Source organism: Lonchura striata, chromosome 5, assembly GCF_050655825.1.
Source record: "Lonchura striata isolate lonStrDom1 chromosome 5, ASM5065582v1, whole genome shotgun sequence".
Lineage (NCBI taxonomy): Eukaryota > Metazoa > Chordata > Aves > Passeriformes > Estrildidae > Lonchura > Lonchura striata.
Genome location: NC_140707.1, coordinates 57,631,965 through 57,647,406, shown reverse-complemented (window position 1 = coordinate 57,647,406; position 15,442 = coordinate 57,631,965).

Below are 15,442 nucleotides of genomic sequence, written 5' to 3'. Positions count from 1 at the left end.
ACTGGGTGGTTGATGGAAAAGAGAAAGCATTGAGATAAAATTCTAATATTCTAATTATGCACGTTTGTGGAAAAGGAAGACCAAGATTGACTGTTCTCTGTGTCACTAGGGATGAACTGAATACTTATGTCATCACAGATTACAAGGAAGTTTCAGCTAGAAAATATCTGCTTTGATATTTTAAAAGGCCTAGCAGTATTTTGCATTTCTATAAAATACTGAAGAAAAAAGGTTCTCATTTACAACCTGAGTGTCTTAAAAGCTTGATTATTACTAAACATGAATGAGGAGGTGATTTTCTTTACTTCTTTAGTCTGCTGTCCTGCAGAAAAATCTTTAAAAAACAGTTCTTACCAGTGGTTCAAAAATTATATATGGGAAGTTTAAGTGACATCAAACTTATATCTCTTTTTTACTGGCTATTTAAACCTTTCACGGCAGTTCGGCAGTATTCAGAAATAAGACTGACCAAAAGTAACTTCTACAAAGGGAGTGTGATGAACTCATGTCACCGCTGATGAGGAAATAACTTTATGCAATTCACCCATTGGGTAGATATTTATTTCTGATAGAGTAATGGTCCACATGGTAATAATAATGGTTGTATTACCATAAAGCACAACTTTCAGCAAACACAGCTTTTCCTCTTTTGTTTAATACACTAATTCCCTACTGTCTGTTCTGTCCCACAAACACTGCTCTGTAAAACCTTTCCATTACATCAGGCATGAACAAAAAGCTAAAACAAAGGTTCACTGACTTCCTCAGTCAGGGGCCTCATCACACCTTCCTTGGTCACCTTTCATTGCAATGGGTGTGTTCAAGTACACACAGTGTTCTTTGTCAGGCCACCAGCCAGAAATATGAGTTTATAAAGTACTATTGAAAAAGTGTAGTGTTGTTTCCTGATCTCATTTTGGAAGCTCTTCTAGTGATTTTCACTGCCCAAGCCCACTTCCATCAGTGTGGTATTGACAGTGACTTTAAATGAAACAAGATGAAGACGCCAGCAATAAAATCATGGTGGTATATGACCAGCATGGAATTTGTTCCAGGTACCTCTCCTGAAACAAATGGGACTACATGAAATCAGTAAAAATGCTTTAAATTTGTGGGTTTTTTCTTTTTAAGTGTCATCCCATGATACCATCAGTTTCTTTATCACTTAGAATCTGGAGTCTGATCTTTCTGTGTATGGGGATGGCAAGAATTTTTTGTCAGAGAGAACAGCTATGCTAATAATTTGGAACAGAATAAAGGCAGCAAGAAAATATAGTCTGTTCTTGGTTCTAAGCTGAATTTGCCTTAACTTGGTGAACTGTTGGCTGCTTTGAACTTGAATATGTTTTGACTTGGTAACAAATACAAGGTAATTTAAAAACTCCCACATGCTGTATTAACGGGACACATGCATAGGGAGAAGTTTAGGAAGGTTGCTTTTGCTTACATATCTGTAACGCATAGTTGGAAACCTGAGCAGCACCACCAGAGACTTTTAAAATTAATTTAGTTGCATTTCAGTCCCAACCTATCCACATTTATAGTATAGTCTGTATCATAATCCAGATTAAATTGAATAAGCATATCCTGAATTTCAAAGCCCTTCTATATCCAGTCATATTTGCTAAGAGTTTGACGCACAAGCCGCTTTGCTGATTCCTGAACAAGTTCAGTATAACAGGACCGGGCCTACCATGGCTCATGTTGATTTTTATGATTATGATATTTTATTACACTTCATTTATGCATTGAAACAATTTCTTTTTTCTTCTACAGAGCTTCCTGTTGGCAACATGCCAGTATGTGAATGGCATATAGTCTTGACTCCTTTTGTTGTATCGTGTGGTCTAATGCCAACTTTTTGTTTAAAAAGGGTGTGAAAGGATTTGGTCTACGAGAAAATGATGCTAAGCACTAGCTGTGACATCATTTGAGTACTTGCCTCATGCTTACCCCCAGATACTGTCAGAGTTACAGAGTAGAATAGAATTTTTTTTAATCAATTTCAGCAGGAATTCTGCTATAAAATCCTTTCGGTCTTTAGTTTCTAGCTTAAGTAAAAGTTTTGTTCTCATTCATAAAAAAAATTTTAGCTCATACCAAATACCTTTTAGCTCATACCAAGTACCTGACTACTATAAATGTATGCTTTGGACAAAGACCAACTATGATAACCATACTTAGCCTTAGTAAGTGTCAAATTAATTTCTAAAGCTGTTTCATGTGGTTATCAATTTCCCATTCCCATTTGTTATGCAGCGTTGCTAGGTGTTCTTATAACATCTGTGATACAACCTCTGCTCTTAAAATGCATAGGCTGTGTTACAGCAAGAAAAACATCACAACAGAAATCATTAATAGATATTTTTACAGATGAAAATTAATATGCAGATGATTTGGCTTATTTTCTAATTACTTAGACCTTCTTTCTTGGAATGAGTATTAATTTGAATAAAAAACTAATGGCCAGATTGTTTAATTGTTGAAAATTATAATGCAGATGATCTAGTTTATTTTCTAATCACTTAGACCTTATTCCTTGGAATGAATATTAATTTAAATAAAAAAAATGGCCATAAATGTTTCCAAGATTTGTATGCAAAGCTCTGCATGAAAAATAGAACAGAATTAAGTGACTTAATTGAGTACTTATTGTCATGTTCTCGTCATAAGATGTTTTCTCATAGAACAGACAAAACAAAATATTATTATTTAGCTGCTAATTTTTTGTAAAAAGTTTAGGTCTCAAGGTAAGGTCTTAGGCCCTTAGAAACCAATTGAGTTACTTTTGAAAAGTAATTTCTAATGGTGTTCTTTTCCTAAGGGGAATATGTCTGTTAATAAAAAATGACAGAATCATAATTAATTTTATTTATTTTCTTGATAGACTATTCATTGCCTCAGGTATATTCCACAAAGATGGAATAAGAAAGAAGCAGAAGACTTAAGAACAAGCCATGCCCAAATGACTATGGGGTAGTAGAAAAATTATGTGGGCTTCTCTGTGTGAGTTCATGCATCTGGTTTGTGTGTACCTACAGAGGAAGCTGCAGAAGGAACTGTAGAAGAAACTGGCAGAAGGACCACAAGATAGTTGTGTGCAGATGAAGGCCCCCCAGAAAAACAGAGAAGCTCAAAAGGTATCAGGCAGCTGACATATGAGCAATAGAGCTGAGCTTGGCTAGACATTTGTGCTACTCTGGCAATACCAACTATTTCTGAAGACTGTTTAATTATTCAGAGTGCACTGGCTGCTTTAAAACGCTGCAGAGTAAATCAAACCATGGTAGCTTTTTTTCATAGCTATCAAGTTAAAGCATGAGAAAACAGAAATTGAAGTACTTTTCATGCTCAAATTATGTGGTTTTTTGTATCTTTAATGTGCTACTTTTTCATTAACCTTAATTACAAGTTTCCTTGGTTTATCATTTTTAGTTTAGGAGTAATAATATTACTCTAAAGTCATCTGGAAAAAATTGTCAAGATTTTACTCTACATTATGAAATCAATTTTCAAGTAGTTTTGTCAGTGACTAATTCTCAGCATTGGTTGAAACAGCTTTTGCGGAAAATTAGATCTTTATTAAATGCACATTTTTAAACAAAAAGACTGATTTCTGGGGAAAATCTTGTTTTCTTTTAAATTAACTAATTAAATTCTCAGAAATAGTCTCTTAGCCAAAACCAGAAAAGCATCAATTTGGAAATATTCCCATATCTTCCTATGGGAGCTGTAGCTCAAATAATTTATTGTCCTCTGTTAGGAGTTGCTCTCTGTAAGGAGACTGCAACTCCAAGGAAGCAGTGCAGGCCATCGACATGACAGGAGATTAACAGACATACTCACAAGCCAAACCTGAAACCTCGGGTACAGCTCCAACCAGCAGGGTGACATTTTCTAGAGTCTAGCTTTTGGAACTCTTGGGGAATAGCTGGAAATGTGGCTTCCTCTTGTATTCCAAGATTCTACACCATCTCCTGCAACATAAAATTTCCAAGAGCAACAGAATAAAAATTACTATCAACTTGTCTTTCTCCTTACTTCTTTGAAACTAGCATTATTCACACACAGGAACATGGGAACTACATAAGGTTTTGATATTGTGGGAGTTTGGCACCACATAGTACTGGTCCCACTATCTTCTAGAAGTGTCATCTGACAGCTAACTTAATCATGTTATACCTGGTGTCTGCACATTTGTTTGACTATACCAATTAGAATTTATATAATCCTAAACTATATTGTAAAGAAAGTTCACCCCTCAGCACAGTTTAGTAAACAGTCTTATCTTACCTTAGGCTTCCACTCTTTTCCATTCAACATATGGTTTCACTTTGAAAGAAAAGACTTACAATAAATGGTATCATCAGTAGGTTGATAAATGCTGTAATTTGTAACATGACATGTTTGAGAAAGATTTCCCATGCCTAGTCAATGCTTAATTGCTTTCTAAAATATTAACTTTTGCTACATATTTAGGCATTGAGTACTGTATATAGGAAAAGAGATTATGGTTCTTGCCCATCTCTCCAACAATTTTAGTTTTTCATTTATTTTACATGTACATGCTGGTTTTTGGATACTTAACAGAGATGCTACCCTCAACATCCTTTCACTTAAGAGACAAATGGAATCTTAACTCTACCTCAATGGCCCTGGGTTTGCTGCTCTTGTAATGTGGCACATCAAAAGTTCTGAATAGTGGAATTTACATTTCACAGTGCAAATGTAGTGGAATCACCAGGCCCTACACTGGGTACTGCAAGGTTCCTGAAAACCTTCGGCCCAGATGAAGACTTGGGCCTGCCTGTATGAAACATTTTGCTTGGAGGTCAGATGAGGCACAGAGGTAACAGAAATCCTTGAGGTTTCTGAGGTTCCTTGTGACTTTCTTCTTTTTGTGACATCACCAGAATACATACAGTTTCCACTTGAACCATCAGTGCTTTTTGCCTGAAATAGGTCACTGCAGTGAGACTATTTCTCTGTGGTAATTATGGATGTATCTACACAGCTCCCAAAAGAGACAAACAACACATATCTTCAGCATAACAAGGCTAGTGCAGGTCTATGCTCAGTTCTTTTTCTTATTGACATGAGTCTGCAAAGAAGTGCTCCCAGGAAAGTGCTCAGGTAAGTCATATATAGAGTAGTATGAAGACTGAGCACATCGTAGGGCTTGGAGTATGCCTGGTGATGTACTGCCATGACCTGTACACATGGAAAAGGATTAAAGTTCTATCAACACGCTGACGTGGGAGGTTTATGACTAAGTCAATCATCCTGTTTAAAAGGCAAACTTGCACTCATCAGAAAAACATACAAAGGGGCCACTAGTAGTGCCTGGAGCCAGAAATTTCCAGCTTCTGCTCACACAGAACAGCTGGCAAAGACAGATTCTGAAAATGAAACAGAGGCAAGACAGGAGATGATGGGACTAGAAAACCAGGAATCCCTTCTCCAGGTAGTACAGGATTCTAAGTCTAGCAGAAATCATCAGCCCACCTCTGGCGATGCAAACCTATGCCTGAGGATAGCAAGTCCTGGATCATTTGGCAAATTAAGAGCCAAACCTTAACCAAGCTTTTTATCAATCTTATCACTTTATTAAATATAATTACACTAGGATAATAAAATAAATTAAATATATACAAAATATAATAAATATAGCATAATAAAGAGATTAAATATAACTATAATATAACATATGATACAATATATAATAAATAAATGATGAATATAATAACACTAAGATACATTTTGTGACACCCTCAGGTGAATGAGGTCAAATACAAATGCTGATACTGAAGGTATATGCCAAAGAAATTATATTTGGGGGTGTTCCAGCATCTTGGGAAAGAAGCAATTTCCCATGTAACTGTCATTCTTGCACATTTTTTGGCATGTGACCATAAGAGCACTGAAAGGCTTTTTCTTCTATGTCCCCAAATCAAAGATTTACCAGCTAATAGTGGAGACATTTGGACATCCATATATAATGGAATGAACAGTTTCTCATTCAACTTCTTGACAAGAGTATAGCATACCAAGCTGGTATCATGCTTTATTCTGACAAACTGACATATAAACTTGGGAAGGCACGGCACCTGGAAAAATCCAGATTCACTGTCAAATTCTACAGCTTCAAAATCAGCCTGAAACTGAACAGACAAGTGGAAATTGGATATAGACTGATGCCTGTTTATTAAGGGCTTCTCTGCTTTTCACTTTGCAGTGCATAATGAAAACCAGTCTCAAAAAACTACCATTTAAGAGGCCTATGTATAAAGATCACATGAATGAACAGCTCATTGCGAATTCAGTAAATTTGAATCACTTTAGGTTTCTTTTCCTTATTCTAGGATCTTCTGTTTGTTCTGTCTGGCCATTTCTAACATGGATTTTGCTTCTTCATTCCATGTACACTTCAAGTTTGGAAGGAAATCCAGGGAATCAGGTGTCCAAGTAGTAGGATCAGTCTTGTCATAGTAATTTCTTGCAGCAACAGTGTCTTCAGTTGACCAACATTAAACTTTCTCACAGTTCTTTCCTGCTTAGTTGCAAACCTGTTTAGCCTGTGCAAAGTGCAAAGGTGTTGCTTGTAGAAGTGAGGGGCTTAAGAGTCTTATGCAGCCCAGCTCAATCAAAGGTTTTAGGAAACAGCCCCACTGAGATTAATGCCCATGTTCATGGACATATGTTCTACATGTTTGATAAAAGCCAGGCTATCTGCATATTGCCTTTCAGAACTAATATCATAGTTCTGGTAGTTCTCTGCCAGGAGAAATGGAACACATACATTTTGGCCATTGCACTGGTTTGCAAAAAAGGTGTAAGTCACAGATCCATTACAGAACTCCTAAACATTTCCCACACAAGCAAATAAGGAGTGAATAATTGTATTTGAATTCCTTTTTTTTTTTTTTAATTTCCATGGGTTTATATAAAAAAACAATTGCTTAAAATTTGGATCATGTTTTTTGAAACTTTGCAAATCCATATGGGTGTTTTTGTGCTTTTGCTTTTTTGTACTCTTGGATTTCAACATCAATTGTTCCTATGGTAATGTTCAACACCGTTGTCTAAACACAGTCTGGTATCTCCTCAAGTGTGTTTTGGCACAATGACTTCTTTCAAGTGATGTAGGTTTGGGTTGTTTTGGTATGGCTTTGTCTTTTAGTATGTCACTACTTAAGCAAATGGCTGAGACTGTAGCTTATTACACACACTAAATAAACAATCAGATTTTTCTTTTATTTTGTATTACCCAACTCTATGTTGACATCTGTTGTCTACAAGTACACTGAGCCAGTACCATCTTTCCTCTATATGTTTGTCATTAATTCAAAGAGGCACTGAGTCACTGCTGAAACTTTTAGCATCTAATTCAAAGTTAACATGAAAAAAATAGTATTTTTTTACTTAACATCTGGCCAGGACACATATATTGTGACTGTAATACCTTTCAGTGTCAATCTTAAATAGTATTTAAGATTGAAGTGCAACTAATTAAAACTTTGTCTGTCCTTCAGATGTCTTTCCTGCTGTTGTGTGGGGATAATGACATACTAGCTTCTCACTTCAGTGGCCAAACTAAACAAATGGAAAATAGTTCTGGTTTGGGTAGAATGGAAAACATCTTAGTCAACTCTAAACAAAAGAGTTTATTTTTATGTCTTTTTACGCATCACCTGGAAAATCAAGTTTTGAACGGAAATGTAGCTTCAAAACTATAGTTTCGTCCTAGTTTTGTAGCAACAACATGCACAGTCCTTTTACATATTGTTTTCAGGTATCCAGAAAGCATTTCTTATTAAGCGGCGTATAACTTTGTTAATAATTATTATGTTCTGTGAGCATGTTTTTCAGGAAATCTATTACTTGCTACGAATACAGCTCCGCAGTCTGCTGGACTGTAAGAAGGGGAAAACCATTTAATTTTTCTCCCTGTGCCAAAGAGGAACTCCCTGGAGTTTTATTTATTATCTTCTGATGAGGGGATTAATTTTATATTCAGCCGTCCGGCGCATCTCCTGCTCAGAAGCAGCTTCGCCCGGGCCCGCCGCCGCCACTGCGGAGCTGCCCCGGGCACGAGTCCCCCGCCACCCCGCTCTGCGAGGGGCGGGCGGGGATGCCGGGCCACCGCCCTCGGCAGTGCCAGCCTCTGCCTGTGCCCGGCCCCTACGAGCTGCCTGCTGCCGGCTCCTTTCTCCCGCTACCGATACCGGCACAGCCAGCGGCACACCGGGCCCGCGGGCCGTGCCTCCCGCCCCGCCGGGGCCCGGCCCGCGCTCCCACACGCCGCCGGCGGGGAGACAAGATGGCGGCCGTGCCGCGCCGGCGGCCGCGCTCCGCGCTGCGCCCGGGCTGCCCGCCGCACAACAGAAACCATCCTCCTGAGCTCTCCTGCCACGCAGTGGCTGCTGTGGAGAACTGCCGGAAACCGTGCGCCAGGCCTCGGATAACTCGGAAGGTTTGAGGCAGGTTTACTTCCCCGCCCTGTTGTGGTTAGTTGGAAGTACAAACCCACCCCCACCCCCCCACAGCCTCAGCTCCGGCTCCGTCCAGGCTCGCACATCGACACAGTCCGGAGCCCAAGTTCCTCGGCTGTTCTTTTCTTTTAGGGGGAAATAAACACTAAGAGCGATGAGTTAGATTTATTCCAACGCTGCTGTTATCTGTTAAACTGGGCACGGGAGCAGCAGGAGCGGCGGGTGCTGGTGTGAGGCGACAGGAGCCGCACAGAGCAGTGCGCCCGTCAGGGCTGCCAAGGCCGCCTCCGCTCCTTCGGCGGCCCTGCAGCGGTGCCGAGCAGCGCTGCGCTCTGTGCGCTCAGAGCCCGCTCTTAAATGAGAAATGGCATTGCATGGCACCGACGCCACTAGCGACTGCCGCAGCTGAAAGCAGAAACAACGGCTGTCAGGGAGTCGTCGGCCAAGGAGAGCAATTCCTATAGGTAAGTAGCCCTACATCGTCTTCCAGGTGATTCAAAGGCAGTTAGGCCTTCTCAAATTGGTTTGGCAATTTCAGCACATGTTGCTGCCTTCAGTCAGGTGAGAGAACCTGCTGCTTCCCTCGTTGCAGAGGGCATGAATAAGGATGCTCTTTTGATTTGTAATTTACAGAACTGGATTTATGGTGTCCACAGAGCCTTTGGTAAGGAGCCATCTGATGCATTTGTCTGATGAGTGGAAACACCCAGATTTAATCTGTATTTTGACCTACCTCAGAACAGACTTTCTGGGAAATATTTCTCTTTACAAGCCCACCTCCTCCTACCTAAAGAAGATAAACAGAGAGACTACATTAGGCTAGTTCAAATTTACCCCATTGTCCAGGAAGGCTTTTAAGCCAGTGTCTTGCCTTCCATCCCATTTCTAATACTACTTGGCAGAATGAATTCCTGATCTTCCCTGTAAATTAATTCTCTCCATTTAAGGTCACAAAATGTGCAGTCAGGGTGATATTAATTTTAATTTATATGTCCAAGAAAAGTACAGTTTAAAAATATGACTTAGTAATGCCATTTCATTGCTGAAAAAATTTATTTTCCATGCTACTTGAAAAGGAAGACTGATGGCCAACATTTCAAATACACATGTGCAAAACAGATGGTTTCTGGGTTGACTTCTCCGTCTTTCTAGCATCCAGATTGACAAGAGAGACACTTCCAATCATTTTTATCCTTGAAATAAACCCTTAGAACCTGTTGAGACCCTCTTTTCAAGTACTACTCCCTAAGGATCATACCCTGTATTACTGAGGAGTCTCATTTATTGCCCATTGAAGCCAATGGCAAATTTTCCCTTGACTGACCCAGTGGTCAGAGATAAGGGCCTGGCAAGGAGCAGGCCTCTGTTCTGCCAAGTTTCAGATAAAGACACACAATAAAGAGGTAACACCTCTCCCAGACGACTTAGAATCTAAGGTAAGAGGTAACATTAACCTGCCATTTCCTAATGTTCCCAACAAACAGTTTGAGAATTCATAAATTTCAAAGATTCACTGCAAAAAAAAAAAAAAAAAAAACAACAACCACAAAAAAACTTCCATTTTAACATACAATTATAGAAGGGTTGAAGCATTACTGGGCTGATGAAGTTTGCCTAGGGCATTCTCTCCCCCATTTAGTGATGATTCCAGCATTAGCTGAGAAACACTTATTAGCACTAAAATGAACTTTGAAAATATTCCTTTTTAAATGGATACACTAAGCCAAGCACTTCCCATGTTGCCTTTGCTAATTCTGGAGCTAAGTGTATTTGAAGAGAAATATATCTCCTTAACCTTTGTTTTCTCATTTGGCTGAGCCTACAGTGATCCTGTGATCCATGTTTGCAAAATGAGCTTTGCTGCTAGAGTTTTACTGCAGGGTCAAGTATGTTGCAAAAGTATGTAGAGAGAAAGCCAAATCCTTCTTAAAACACAGATGTCTTAAATTTTCCAGATGTCATCTATGTTTAGCAAATATGTTGGGGAGCTGGATGCTGATGGATTGACCATCGGTGATCAACCTTTCACTGTTAGACCACTGGTCCTAAAGAAGCACAGAACTGGGAGAATTACCAATTACAGGTTTGTATTTGATTCTGTGAAATATGCTTGCTGGACATGACCCATTTCACAGTGAACAAATCTGCACTTCTTAAAAACCTGCAGTACTATAAGAACTCATTATCACAAATACCAATTTACACAAACCCTTTTTTCTTTCTGCATCAGATCCTTTAGATTAAGTTTGGGAAAGAAGCATTTATTGTTCTGAAGCTGCACTTCTACTGCTGCTAAGCAGTTCAGGAATACAAAAAGGAACACCCAGTAATGGCAAGAAATTTAGAAAAGAAGAAGTCAGCCAGAACTATTTTATGGAGATTAGACCTGGGGACACCACAGACCTTTAGATCTCCGTGATAGGGAAGGAGTGTGCTATTTACAGTAAGTATTTGGAAAGCTCTCTCAGCTTCCTTGAGACTGAGAAATTTGTTTGGCAATATGGACTGTGCTATAACATTCTTTGTACTTCCCAATGACTGCTGGGGTTTTTTCGTGATTAACTTTCTGGTGAGCACTAAACTTAGAAGATTACTCTTATAATAACTAATAATTTCTTTCATTTGAGTTATAACTCTCTTTAATATAAAAGTTTCCTTTATTTATATTTTTCCTTTTCAAATATTCTTTTCTGCTGTTTTAAATTACATTTTTCCTACTAAATACGACTTTCCACTGTTTATTTTAATTGTCATGTTTTACTGGCTTATAATTGCTTTTGCAAGACTATGTTTGGCAAGCATTGTTTTCCTACACTTATAATACACTGGTATCATAATGACAACATGATCTTATTTTTGAAAGAGTGAGCCAGTAGGCTCTCTAATAGATAAAAACCTTTTTACAGACTAATATTGTCCTTTACACCAGTGTTTGATATCAGAAATTGAAATTCTGAGATCAAAAGTCCTTTCCTGGCTATGTCAGAGACATTTTTGGTGAATTAGGGACAATAGTTTTCACCACATTATCTCATTTTCACCATCATACTGAGCCTGTCTGGTTCTCAGGCACATTGGAACTCAGCTTACTGACATTTTCAAAATAGTTTAACATATTTGCAAGTGTTACTTGCAATTACTATTAGCTCTATGAGCTGAGGATTGTAATATAGAGGTGTTAAGATGTTCTAACGTGTATGTTGTGGGAACTGTAGAAGGCTTACCGCTGTTGGGACTTTTGCAGTTCTGTTGACTTAAGGGGCTGTTCCATTGTTTATAAACATCTATTTTTGTATGTATGTATATGTGTACATTAATATGTACAGGGCATATATTGGCTCTGCAAGGCAGTAGTGTCTCTGCGGGTTTTATTCCTTCAGTTTCTGCTTCCACCTGCTGAACTTCCTCATTTTGCACTTTGTTCCAGGATATTTGCCATGGATGACCAAGTATTTCCTGGTTTTATTACCATGTATTTGAAGCTCTTTCCTTTGCAACTTGCGAGGGCATCACCTGTGAATAAGACTTTCCTGTGGGTTTGGTAGAACTGCAGTCATGTCAGCAGTGTATTACTGCACAGCTGTTTATGGTACAGCAACCTGCTTGTCCACACTTGGCTCCCTGTCCTGTAAGAAGGAGAAAATGCTGAGCATTCAGAGCTGACTGATGCTGTGATCTTTACTCACTGTCTATAGAAAGATAAATAAGGATACTCCTGAAAGAAATGACATCTTTAAAAAAATAGGGATGTTACTTATATTCTTTAGATTTTGTTCTTTTCTACATCTGGCCTGGAATATACAAAGCCTGCCATAAGTCCTTCAGAGGGAATAACATACCTCATACCAATTAACACTATGAGCAGATGATTGCAAGCAGATGTGTGAGGACTGCTGACCCCTCCATTCAGCTGGCTGTGAGCACCCATCTTACTGTTTCCAAGGTGAAATGAGATGTGTTCACTCCCCAGGAGGAGAGATTAGCAGCAGGCAGCTCTGGTTGTCAACATTTTTAAACTGCTGCTGCTGGCCTTCACAGGGTCAGAAGCAAAATGCAGATGAATTTCAGCTCTGTAGTGATTCAAGCTGTTGAGGTAAGTCTGCTACTTCAAGGGGTGAAAGGAGACAGAGTCCATAGCCTTTATTCTCAGGGGGATCTGGGTATCAGGAAGGCATTACCAGTATCGAATTTAAAATGTAATGATTTTTTTTTCTGTGCTAGTAACCTTAAGGTACATTAATGCCCATTTGTGAGGCTGACTATTGTTTTGATTTTGGTGATGACCACATATTATTTAAAAAGTAGATTTTCATAGGCATAGAATGATGGATTTGCTTTTATATGCCCATTCTTTATTGAAGTAATAGTATTATTAAATATCCATTTTGTCTGTTGAGAGAAGTTATCACACAAACCAGTTTGTGGTATGTGATTTACAAAATTTTTGAACTGAAGCATGTGATTTTGTGAACTGAACAGAATTAATTGTGATGGGTAGTGAGTGATAACAATATTTGTGTTCAGGCATATACTTGTCACACAATTTTTCTATGAAAAATGTAATTGGAAACATGCACTTGCTGTTGGACCTGGCATCCCAGCATAGTCCTGGGCAATAAACTCAAGGTGGTCCTGCTTGAACACAGGTGTTGGACAGATGCCCTTCAGTAGTCTCTTCCAAATATAGCCATTCTGTGATTCTGTAGTCAGAAGTCTTTGGGTGTATTTTGAGTGTGAATTCAGCCTGCCATGGCACTGACCTCATCACAGTTTCTTTTCTGTACCAGCAGCAAGCTCAGCAGCTATCAGTCTTGCACTCTGATTTTGATTATGAAACTTAAATTTCCACCTTGAAAATACATATTTTTCATCTTTGATTAATTGCAACCTATGACTCAATTTGGTTCTCAATATTCTCCACTCATAAATTTGTCTTTTTGCATAAAACACATAACTTGTCTATGTTAACTTTACACTGAAGGTAATGATGTATGATTGGTTGTTTTCACTACAATTATGGCCTCTCTGATCCCAGAATTGCTACAGCATGTCTGCTTTTAAAGAAAAAACAAAAAAGGTGTATACCAAGAATTTAACCAATTAAATCAGTTATTCATCTATGAAATCTGTGAAGTATTTGACCAGTTTAATTGCAAAGAAAGAATAGCAGAAGACTTCTCAAGGTAAAACATTTTTCTAAGAAAACTAGCCTTTATTTATATGGCATAAATGAGGAGAATAATATGGAAATGAGAAGCTTTTACTGATGTATAACTCTAGAGGGCTTGTTCCCAACAAAGAGATCATGAGCAACACCCATTCTTGCACCTTCCATTTTAAAATGAAACGGGACAGGTGGCACCCAGTTTTTCCCAGTGCATATGTGATTTGCATGAGTTATAAATTAGTTTTAATGACAGTGCTGACACACTTGTTTCACTAATTCTCTGTGTTACCACAGGTCTTGTGGGACTGTTTAGATACCCTATCTATCATTTATACTTTGTCTTGTCTGCTAGGCCTCTTTTCAAGTCTCTCAAAATTAGAGACCATTACAAGAGAAATTACATATTTAAATAAGACTTCATTCACTCTCATTTCTTCATTCCTGATACAGTATTTTTAAGTTCAGTGCTAAGAAACTTGCTGATAGGTAATTGAAGGTGAAGCAAATAGTGGCAGGTGGGAGCTGTTTTATTTCAAAGAGGTGAGTTGCAGAATAGAAAAAGTATGGAGTGGGAAGCTGAAACTTCCAGATGAATGTATTGAACATGTGTTGCCCAGAAAAGAATGACATTTTAGGGCAGGCCAACATTTTACAGTAGGCCAAACAACTTTGAATTGTAACCCTGGAGTTTAGTTGCAGCTACTTGAATTTGGCTGGGATGTTACCAGTGAATATTCTTGTAAGCATGCAAAGGGATGTTTTTAAACAGAATCAACAAAGCTTTGATCTTCTGTATAATCAGAATACTTAAATCTCCAGCGGGGGGTGGTGATGGTGCTGCTCTTTGTTTATGTTCAGGCATTTCAGTTTCCTGACTAGGAGAATAATTAATGTGCTATTTCCTTGGAGATCTTTCAGAATTCTGACAAGATTCTATCTCTTTTGCCTTGAGAAGCTTTTAAGTGATGTAGCTATACCCTAATACAACTAATCATTCGTTTTTCCTGTTAGTGTATTTTCCTGAAAGTTAACTTGCATGATTTATAGATTTATTTTTGTGTCACTACTGATGTCTTTTTATTTTCCAGAGAACGATCGTTTCGCTGTGCAGCGCCACCTAGTGCACAGAGCTGCTGCTGCATGCAGGAACAGCTGCGACGCTTGGCACGGCCGGGAGGGATGAGGAGCCTTTCCCGGATAGCTCAAACAACGTTACTCACATCTTGAGAAAAATAACCTTTTTTAGTTCCAGCTTTCCTTCTCCAACATATGTGTAGTATTTGCCTTTTCATGACTTTAAATTCATTCCTGGCTGAAGTATAGTCTACTCTTACTTTCTTGGAAGTATGCATAATAGCTACGGGGCCATTATATTACTACCTATTGATGCTTAATGTGTTCTTTTTTTTCAGCACAAGTCTATGGTTGCTGTTTGCAGTATAGGAGGCCACAAACTGGAACCCCACATTTCCAAGGTGTTTCCAAACACCAAATTTTTGCCACATGGTAATTTCTGTACTTTTTCCACATGGTAATTTCTCTCATTTATGGAAATGAGGTATGTATACAAAGAAAGTAATTTTGAATTTAAGTGTAATGTAACATTTTCCTTTTTTTTCCCCCCTTAAGTGGTAAAGTAAAGATGTAAGTAGTCCAAATCTTCTGTTATAAGTGTTTTGGCAAAGTTTCGGAGGAACCAAGCTCAAAATTATTACTTTCACGCATTTTCACTGTTTTGCAGGGTTTGTACTATTTCTATCAGTGGTCTCATTTAAATTGTGAA